The 9,106-nt window shown below is 40.0% G+C and overlaps 1 non-coding gene across 1 annotated transcript; it reads left to right on the top strand.

Moving 5' to 3' along the window:
• Positions 1 to 7,465: 7,465 nt before the first annotated feature.
• LOC142876726 (U1 spliceosomal RNA) lies at positions 7,466 to 7,630 on the top strand. Its single transcript, XR_012923557.1, has one exon. It is a non-coding gene; the product is annotated as a U1 spliceosomal RNA (small nuclear RNA).
• Positions 7,631 to 9,106: the final 1,476 nt, after the last annotated feature.

The raw sequence follows: 9,106 nt of genomic DNA, 5'->3' as shown, positions 1-9,106 counted from the left end.
GGAGTGGAAGAAGGAGCAAGCACAATCCTCCATGGATCCTCCCCAGGGGACTGCAGTGGCCCAAGCTCCGCCGGGGATGTGCAGAAGGGGGACAGTTTTCACTCCTTGGGAGAACCTGTCAGTGGTCCCCAGCTGCTCAAGCGCCGCTGGTGAGGGAGCGAGCGCAACCCTCTGTGGATCCTCCCCAGGGGACTTCAGCGGCCCAAGCTCTGCTGGTGACGCACAGAAAAGGGAAAGATTTCACTTCTCAGTGGAACACCTCAGTGGCCTCCAGTCACTCAAACTCTGCCAGTGAGGGAGCGGAAGAGGGAGGGAGCTTAATCCTCTGCAGACCCTCCCAGCAGGCTCCAGTGGCTCAAGCTCCACTGGTGACACATGGAAAGGAGATAGTTTTCACCCTCAGCGGAGCTTCTCAGTGGTCCTTGGCAGCTCAAGCACCACTGGTGAGGGGAAAGAAGAGGGAAGGAGCTCGCTCCTTGGCGAAGCCTCGTGGCAGACTCCAGTGTCTCAAGTCACACCAGGGAGGGTAGGGAAGTGGGAGAGAGATTGCTCTCTAGGCGGTGTCCCCCAGTGGGGTCAGGCAGTTCCCCATCACACCCAGCTGCCTCTGTTTTGTGCCTAATGAACAGAACCCACCCTAGCAGGGTGGAACTAGGAAAGAGACCAATTTTCCAACTCTGACTTGGGACAACTGTACACCCCCCCACACACACGTTCTGGGGTTTTGAACTAGGTGCATCTCTCCAAAACTACTCCCTGGGCAGAATAGTGAAACAAGCCATTATTCAAGCTGAAACCAGAGGCAGGACTGCTATCTCCTATTGCTTATTATCCATTGCTGGCCTGTTTTTCACCAAAGGCCCAGATCCCTTCCCTGAAAGAGTTTAATAACAGCTTCTCTAGACTGATACGCAAGCTGAGACATGAGCCCATCTCCTGGAGGCAATTTGGTAGAAAGGGTCTTCAGCCAAAGGATCAGCCCCCAGCCCTGGAAGCACACAGTGGTGAGGGAGTACGCTTTTAGGACTAAGGCCTGCTTGGGTTGCAGAAGGTCCTTGCCTGTTACCAGGCCACTAGTATCCTGTAGGGAAGGGCCTGACCCCTCATAGGCAGGAGCAAGGTAGACAGTCAGGTTGCTCTCTGTTCTGTGTCCCTTAGCACCCCTGGGCAGGGCCTCTTCAACAGTCCTGAGCCTTTTATTGCACACCATCCAGATAAACCCCATCCTTGGAGGGGCAGAGTAAAAAGAGTTGATACCCTAATACAATGAGTTGGTTTGGATCATCTGTTAAAAGCAGAATACAAGGGCTTATCTTTGGTATCCAGGCAGTTGCCAAACTATAGGCTTGTGTTCTGAGAAGGAAAATCTCAACAAGAATCCCTAACAATTACACCAAAAGATACTTTCCACCAGGAGCTGCCACTATGCAGCGAATGATCTCTGAATAACTTTTTAGTAGCTCCCTCTGGCCACAGATCAAGCAACTTCTGAAGTACAATCTCTTAGGCTTGCCGATACCTATTGCTTATCTCAACCCAACTAAATAGGTAACAAGGCCCAAGGTTCCCCTGGGAGAGGCACGACACTCCCCAAAAGCTGAGAGTCCTGTTTACCACATTTAAGGATTTAGAGCTCATTACAGAGGTAATGGAATAGCTTGATAATTGACCTCTGCACACAAACCACAAGCAACAAAAAAGAGAGAATAACTTCATAGCTCATCACAGTGTCTCTCTCTTCGTACTAGTAGTTGATAGGGGAATCTTGTTCACAAGAGGGATATAATACCGGGAAGTCTAAGCAAGGGATCCAATCTCACTAATCTCTATTAAAAGACGGTGAAGACAACAGGTCAAAGATAACCCAACAGGCTCAAACTCGTCTAAGACACTACAGGTCCAGAGCACATATCCCCAGATCTACCAAGGATTATATCTCTGGAATTCCAGATTTTAGTTTATAATCCAGTTCCTGCACCTCCGATCCTCAATAAAGCACCCATATGAGAAAGAACCAGTGAAAGTTCACAGGAAACATGAAGGAGCAGAGAGAAAAGTCACCTCCAAAGCAAACTACTCATTCTCCATCATCTGACACCAACTTACATGATATGAGTAAACTGATGGAGGAAGATTTTCGAATATGGATTGTTACAAAACTAAATGGAATTGAAGAGAAAATAGAATCACAACATAGAGAAACCACAAGAACAATACAGGAAATGAATGAAAGATTATCCAAAGAAATTGAGATTATCCAGAAACCCCAAACAGAAATTCTGACAATGAAGGAAACAATCAAGGATCTCCATAATACAATGGAAAGCCTAAAGAACAGGATGGACCATGCAGAGGAAAAAATATCAGAACTTGAAGATTATTCCTATGCTCTAAACAAATCAGAGGAAGAAAGGGAGCACAGAAACAAGAGACCAAAGTTTACAGGAAGTGTAGGATTATGGCAAAATGTCAAATCTCAGATTGATTGGGAATCCAGAAGGGGGAAGAGGAACATTCACAAGGGCTGGAAAACTTATTTCATGGAATACTGGAGGAAAATATGCCAGACCTGGCCAGAAATCTTGATATCCAAATACAAGAAGCACACAGAACTCCTGGGAGACTCAACATGAAAAGGCAATCACTTTGTCACATGGTTTTTAGGCTGACTAAAGTATATGTGAAAGAAACAATTATCCATGCAGCGAAATGAAAGCAGCAAATGACCTATAAAGGTAAGCCTGTCAGACTAACAGCAGATTTTTCATCTGAAACCTTACAAGCCAGGAGGGATTGGGTGCCTAGCCTTAATCTTCTAAAACAGAACAAAGCCCAACCTAGAATTATTTGTCCAGAAAAATTAAGTTTCATCTATGAGGGAGAAATAAAGTCCTTCTCAGACAAACAATCACTGAAGGAATTTGCAAAGTCCAGATCATTCATACAGGAAGTTCTCAGGCCCGCATTTCTAACCTAACAGGGCAGTAGACACTCCTCAAAGTAAAATCCTCAAAGAATTAAAGTTTAGATCTCAAACTACATGACAGCTCAAGGAGTAAAACAAGGCAACAAGTCTCCACCCAACAATATAAATGGTAATCTTCCTCCAATTTCAATCCTTTCAATAAATGTAAATGGCTTAAACTATCCTTTCAGGATATATAGACTGGCAAAGTGGATAAAAATTCACAAGCCTAGTATCTGCTGTCTGCCGGAAACACATCTAACCCACAAAGATGCCCTCCGGATGAAGGTCAAGGGATGGAAAACTATCATCCAGTCAAACGGAAGTCAAAAGAAAGTTGAGATAGCTATACCATTTGCAGATAACATAAGCTTTAAAATAGCAAAAGTAAAAAAGGATAAAGATTGCCATTATATAATGGTGAAAGGGAAGATCCAACAAGAAGATTTAACTATTCTTAATTCTATGCACCCAATACAGGAGCACCCAATTACTTAAAGCAAACCTTGTCTAATCAAAACGCCATGTTACACAACACTCCCATAGTAGCAGGGGACTTCAACACTCCACTGAATGATCTAGATAGATCCTCTAAACAGAAAATAAGCAAATAAATAATGGACCTGAACAAAGCCTCAATCAAAAAGGTCTGACAGATCTCTATAGAGCATTCAATCCAAATAAACTTGAATTTACATTCTTCTCAGCAGCTCGTGGATCCTACTCCAAAACTGATCACATCCTAGGCCACAAATCAGATCTCAAAAAATTCAAGAAAATAGAAATTATACCTTGTATCTTTTCTGACCATAATGGTATAAAATTACAGTTCAATTCCTATAGAAACACTCAACACCTCACAAAATCATGGAAACTAAACAATCTATTATTGAAAACTTATTGGGTTAAGGAAGAAATTCAGAGACAAATCAAGAATTTCTTCAAACAAAATGATAATGGTGATACTTCTTACCAAAACCTGTGGGATACAGCAAAAGCTTACCTAAGAGGAAAACTAGTAGCAATTAACACTCACATCCAAAAAACAGAAAGCTTAGATACTGACAACCTAATGAATAGGCTCAAGGAATTGGAAAAAGAAGAGCAAACAATTTCCAATCCTAATAGAAGAAAAGAAATAACGAAGATCAAAGCAGAACTTAATGAAATGGAGAACAAGAGAACTATACTAAAGATCAACAAAACCAGAAGCTGGTTTTTTGAAAAGATAAACCAAAATGATGGCCCTCTTGCTAGATTGACAAGGACTCAAAGGGAAAGGACTCTAATAAACTCAATGAGAAATGAAAAAGGAGAGATCACAACAGACACCACAGAAATACAAAACACTATATTTGACTACTATAAAAAACTATATGCCCAAAAACTACAGAATAAAGACAAAATGGACAAATTCCTGGATTCATACAATCTCCCTAAGTTCACCCAGGAAGTAACATAATTCCTGAACAGACCAATCTCAAGCTCATTGGAGGAGTAATTAAAAACCTCCCCAAACAGAAAAGTCCTGGGCCAGATGGCTACACTTGAGAATTCTACCAGACATGCAAAGATGAACTCATACCTATACTACAGAAACTATTCCACACCATTGAGAAGAATGGTATCCTTCCTAACTCATTCTATGAAGCCAATATCACCTTGATACCAAAGCCAGGAAAGAAGCAACAAAAAAAGAAAATTACAGACCAATTTCTCTCATGAATATAGATGCAAAAATCCTAAATAAAATTTTAGCAAATAGAATTCAGCAACACATCAAAAAAATAATTCACCATGACCAAGTGGGCTTTATTCCAGAGATGCAAGGATGGTTCAACATACATGTCTATAAATGCAATTCACTTCATAAATAAAATCAAGAACAAATACCATATGATTCTGTCAATAGATGCAGAAAAAGCATTTGACAAAGTCCAACACACCTTTATGATAAAAACTCTTAACAAAATAGGCATAGATGGCTCATACCTTAAATTTATCAAATCCATCTATGACAAACCCACTGCTAATATTATTCTAAATGGGGTAAAATTGAAATCTTTCCCTCTTTGAACTGGAACTAGACAAGAATGCCCACTATCTCCTCTCCTATTCAACATAGTGCTTGAAGTCCTACTGATAGCAATCAGGCAAAAGAGAGGTATTAAGGGCATTCAAGTGGGGACAGATGAAATCAAACTCTCACTCTTCACCGATGATATGATATTATACCTAGAAAACCCCATGGACTCATCCAAGAGACTCCTAGATTTGATAAATGAATTTGGTAAAGTTTCAGGTTATAAAATCAGTATACACAAATCAGAAGTATTCATATATGCCAAGAACCATCAAGCAGAAACTCAAATCAAAAACGCAATACCCTTTACTATAGCCCCAAAGAAAATTAAATATCTAGGAGTATACTTAATGAAAGATACAAACGATTTATACAAGGAGAACTATGAAACACTAAAAAAAGAAAGTGCAGATGTTTTAAACAGATGGAAAAATATACCTTGTTCATGGATTGATAGAATCAATATTGTTAAAATGTCAATATTACCTAAAGTGATCTACAGAATCTATCCAATCCCCATCAAAATACCACCAGCATTCTTTACAGATCTAGAAAAAATAATTCCTCACTTTGTATGGAACCAGAAAAAAACTCATATAGCCAAAGCAATCTTAAGTAAAAAGAACAAAGTGGGAGACATCAGTCTTCCTGACTTTAAGCTGTACTATAAAGCAATAATAGTTAAATCAGCCTAGTATTGGCACAAGAACAGAAGCATTGATATCTGGAATAGATCAGAGATATCAGAGATGAAACCATCAATATATGGTAACCTAATCTTTGATAAAGCTGACAAAAACATACAATGGGGAAAATAATCTCTTTTCAATAAATGGTGCTGGGAAAACTGGTTAACTATATGCAGAAGAGCGAATAAAGATCCCTACCTCTCACCTCTCACAAAAATTCACTCAAGATGGATACCAAACTTAAACCTAAGGCATGAATCCTTAAGAATCCTAGAAGATGATGTTGAGAAAACCCTTTTATACACTAGTCTAAGCGAAGAATTTTTGAGGAAGACCCCCAAGGCAATCGCCACAGCATCAAAAATAAGCAAATGGGATCTGATCAAATTAAAAAGTTTCTGCACAGCCAAGGAAACTATCCATAGAGCACACAGACAACCCACAGAGTAGGAGAAAATATTTGTTCTCTAAACCTCTGATAAAGGTCTAATAACAAGAATCTATCTAGAACTTAAAAGACTTAACAAGAAAAAAATCAAACAATCCCATCAAGAAATGGGCAACGGAAATGAACAGAAACTTCTCCAAAGAAGACAGAATAATGGCCTGCAAACATATAAAAAAATGCTCAACATCTCTAATCATCAGAGAAATTCAAATCAAAACCACAATGAGATACCACCTAACTCCAGTGAGAATGGCCTATATCAAGAAATCCCAAAACAACAAATGCTGGCGAGGATGTGGAGAGACAGGAACACTCTTACACTGCTGGAGGGACTGCAAATTAGTGCAACCTTTGTGGAAAAGAATTTGGAGATACCTCAAACAGCTAAAAATAGAAATACCATTCAACCCAGCAATAGCTTTGCTGGGCATCTACCCCAAAGAGCATAAGACATTCTATTATAAAGACATCTGCACCTGAATGTTTATGGCAGCACAATTCACTATTGCACAGTCATGGAAACAACCCAAGTGCCCATCAATTCATGAGTGGATAAGTAAAATATGGTACATGCTCACAATGGAATACTACTCAATCCTAAGAAACGACAGTGAGCTAGCACTGTTTATGCTATCCTGGATTAAGCTTAAGCCCATTATCCAAAGTGAGGCAACACAAGATGTGGAAAATGGGTTCCACATGTACTCACCATCAAATTGGTACTGACTGATTAAAACTATGGTGCTCATTTAATGGTGGTAATGTTCACCAGGGCCTGGGAGGGGAGACCCACATTTTAAGGATGTGGCAAGCATTGTGAGGGGGAAGTGCATACCTCTAACCCTTCTTAGGGAGAGGCAAAGATATACAATGTAACCAAAATGTCAAAAAAAAAACCAGAAAACTTTTATTGGGTGTTGGGCAGGCAGGAGGGGGGAGAAGGAGAAGGGTATATGATGGGTGTGATGTGCACCACTTGAGGATTGGACATGCTTGAAGCTCTGGCACATGGTGTGGGGGTGGCAGGGGCAATATATATAATCCCAACAATATTTCTATCCCCATAATATAATGAAATAACAGGAAAAAATGTGATATAGCCATGTACTGGAATGTTATTGAGCAATAAAAAGGAATGAAATATTGATAAATCCTAAAACATGGATGAACCTTAAAAACACGATGGTACGTGAAAAAAGCCAAACACAAAAGACCACATATTATATGATTTTATTTATGTGAAATGTCCAGAATAGGCAAATCCATAGAGACAAAAAATAATACTTACCTGGCAGGGAAGATACCGTGATCACCGAAGGTGGTTTTCCCAGGGTGAGGCTTATCCATTGCACTCCGAATGTGCTGACCCCTGTGATTTCCCCAAATGTGGGAAACTCGACTGCATAATTTGTGGTAGTAGGGGACTGCATTCACACTCTCCCCTGGAAAAAAAAAGAAACAAAGAAAGTAGACTGGTGATGACCAAGAGCTGGTGGTAGGGGGAATGGGGAATGATTACTTAAGTATTGAAAGAGTGTGAAATTCATACACAGGTGGAAAAAGATTTCTCACACAGAATTTAGGATATACAGAAGCAAGAATTTACTTGTCTGAGAAATGAAAGAAGGAAGGAAGGGAGGAAGGGAGGTAGGAAGGGAGGGAGGGAGGGGAAGAAAGAGAAAGAAAGAAAAGAAAGAAAGAGGGAGAGTGAGTGGCCAGGGTACACAATGAAGCAGTAGAAATGCCAAGCAGCTGAGGGAAAGTTGCTTGGAGTTTTAAAGGGTAAATATATGCGAGAGGTAGCAGGATCGATGCCCGCATTCTCCACCAAAAAAAAAAAAAAAAAGGGTAAATATGGCTTTTTCCCCCTCTGCTTTAACAGACTGATAACAGAAGCAGTGGTGAAGTTGTTGCAGGTGTTCTTTATTTTCCCTCTTTTCTCTGTGAGGCCAGATTATCTGAGTCCTTGGAATCTGGTTTTTGGCAAGAACTGAAACAGAGAGCTGGAGTGGGGAGTTTATACTCCTACTGTTCACTTAGGGCTCTTCAAGGCTGAGAAAACTAAACTCAGAGATAACAAATTTAGCCACAGGTGTTTTAATTAAACAAAACAAAGGGGGTAGTAGTTGTGAGTTTCCTCTTCAAAGGGGCAATTATGTGCTGTGAGTTTATTTCTCTTACTTTCTGTTAGATAGTTTATTTTCCTCTGTTAGATAGGTTATTAAAATAGTAAGGCCACCTTTCAAGTATAGAATTTATTTGGGGGATGATGAAAATATTCTGGAACCAGCTAGTGGTAATGGTTGTACAGCCTTATGAAATTACTAAAAACCACAGAATTTTACACTTTAAAATGGTGAATTTTTTGGAATATGGATTATTTTTCAATTTTCCTAAATGAAAATGAGAGATACCTTGAGAAGTAGAAAGAGAAGGGCATGACTCTGAATGGTCAAACATTGGAACACAGTTGCTCTAGCTTTACTATAAACCTCCAGTAAATGTCTTCTTCTTAAAGTCTAGAAAAGAAAAAAAAAAGAACCTGAAAATTTGGGTATATAAATATGATAAAAGACATTATACTTCAGTCTACCTTGGTCAGGTAGATCCTTTTCTTACATCGAGCAGAATAAAGAATGAAACTCCCTCAAGTTATAGAAAACTGTATCTGAGATCTTGGCATTCCTCCCTACATACCCAAGCTCTATCAGTGCAGCCCAGAGCCATTTTCTTTTATGGACTGTGCCAGTTATTAAACAATTATCTCTTGGCTCCAAAACTAGCCATTTTTACTCCAATTTGTGATTCTGGGGCTGGGACTCTACAAACCACAGTCTGCTCTGCTGATTAGGCTTTTCTAACAGGAGGGTGACAGGGCAAGGCTGCAGGGATGGAGTAGGAAGAGAGGACATGGTTCTTTC

This window comes from Microcebus murinus, chromosome 15, assembly GCF_040939455.1.
Source record: "Microcebus murinus isolate Inina chromosome 15, M.murinus_Inina_mat1.0, whole genome shotgun sequence".
Classification (NCBI taxonomy): domain Eukaryota; kingdom Metazoa; phylum Chordata; class Mammalia; order Primates; family Cheirogaleidae; genus Microcebus; species Microcebus murinus.
The sequence above is the reverse complement of the archived record's forward strand: the minus strand, read 5'-3'. Positions and strand labels throughout refer to the sequence as shown.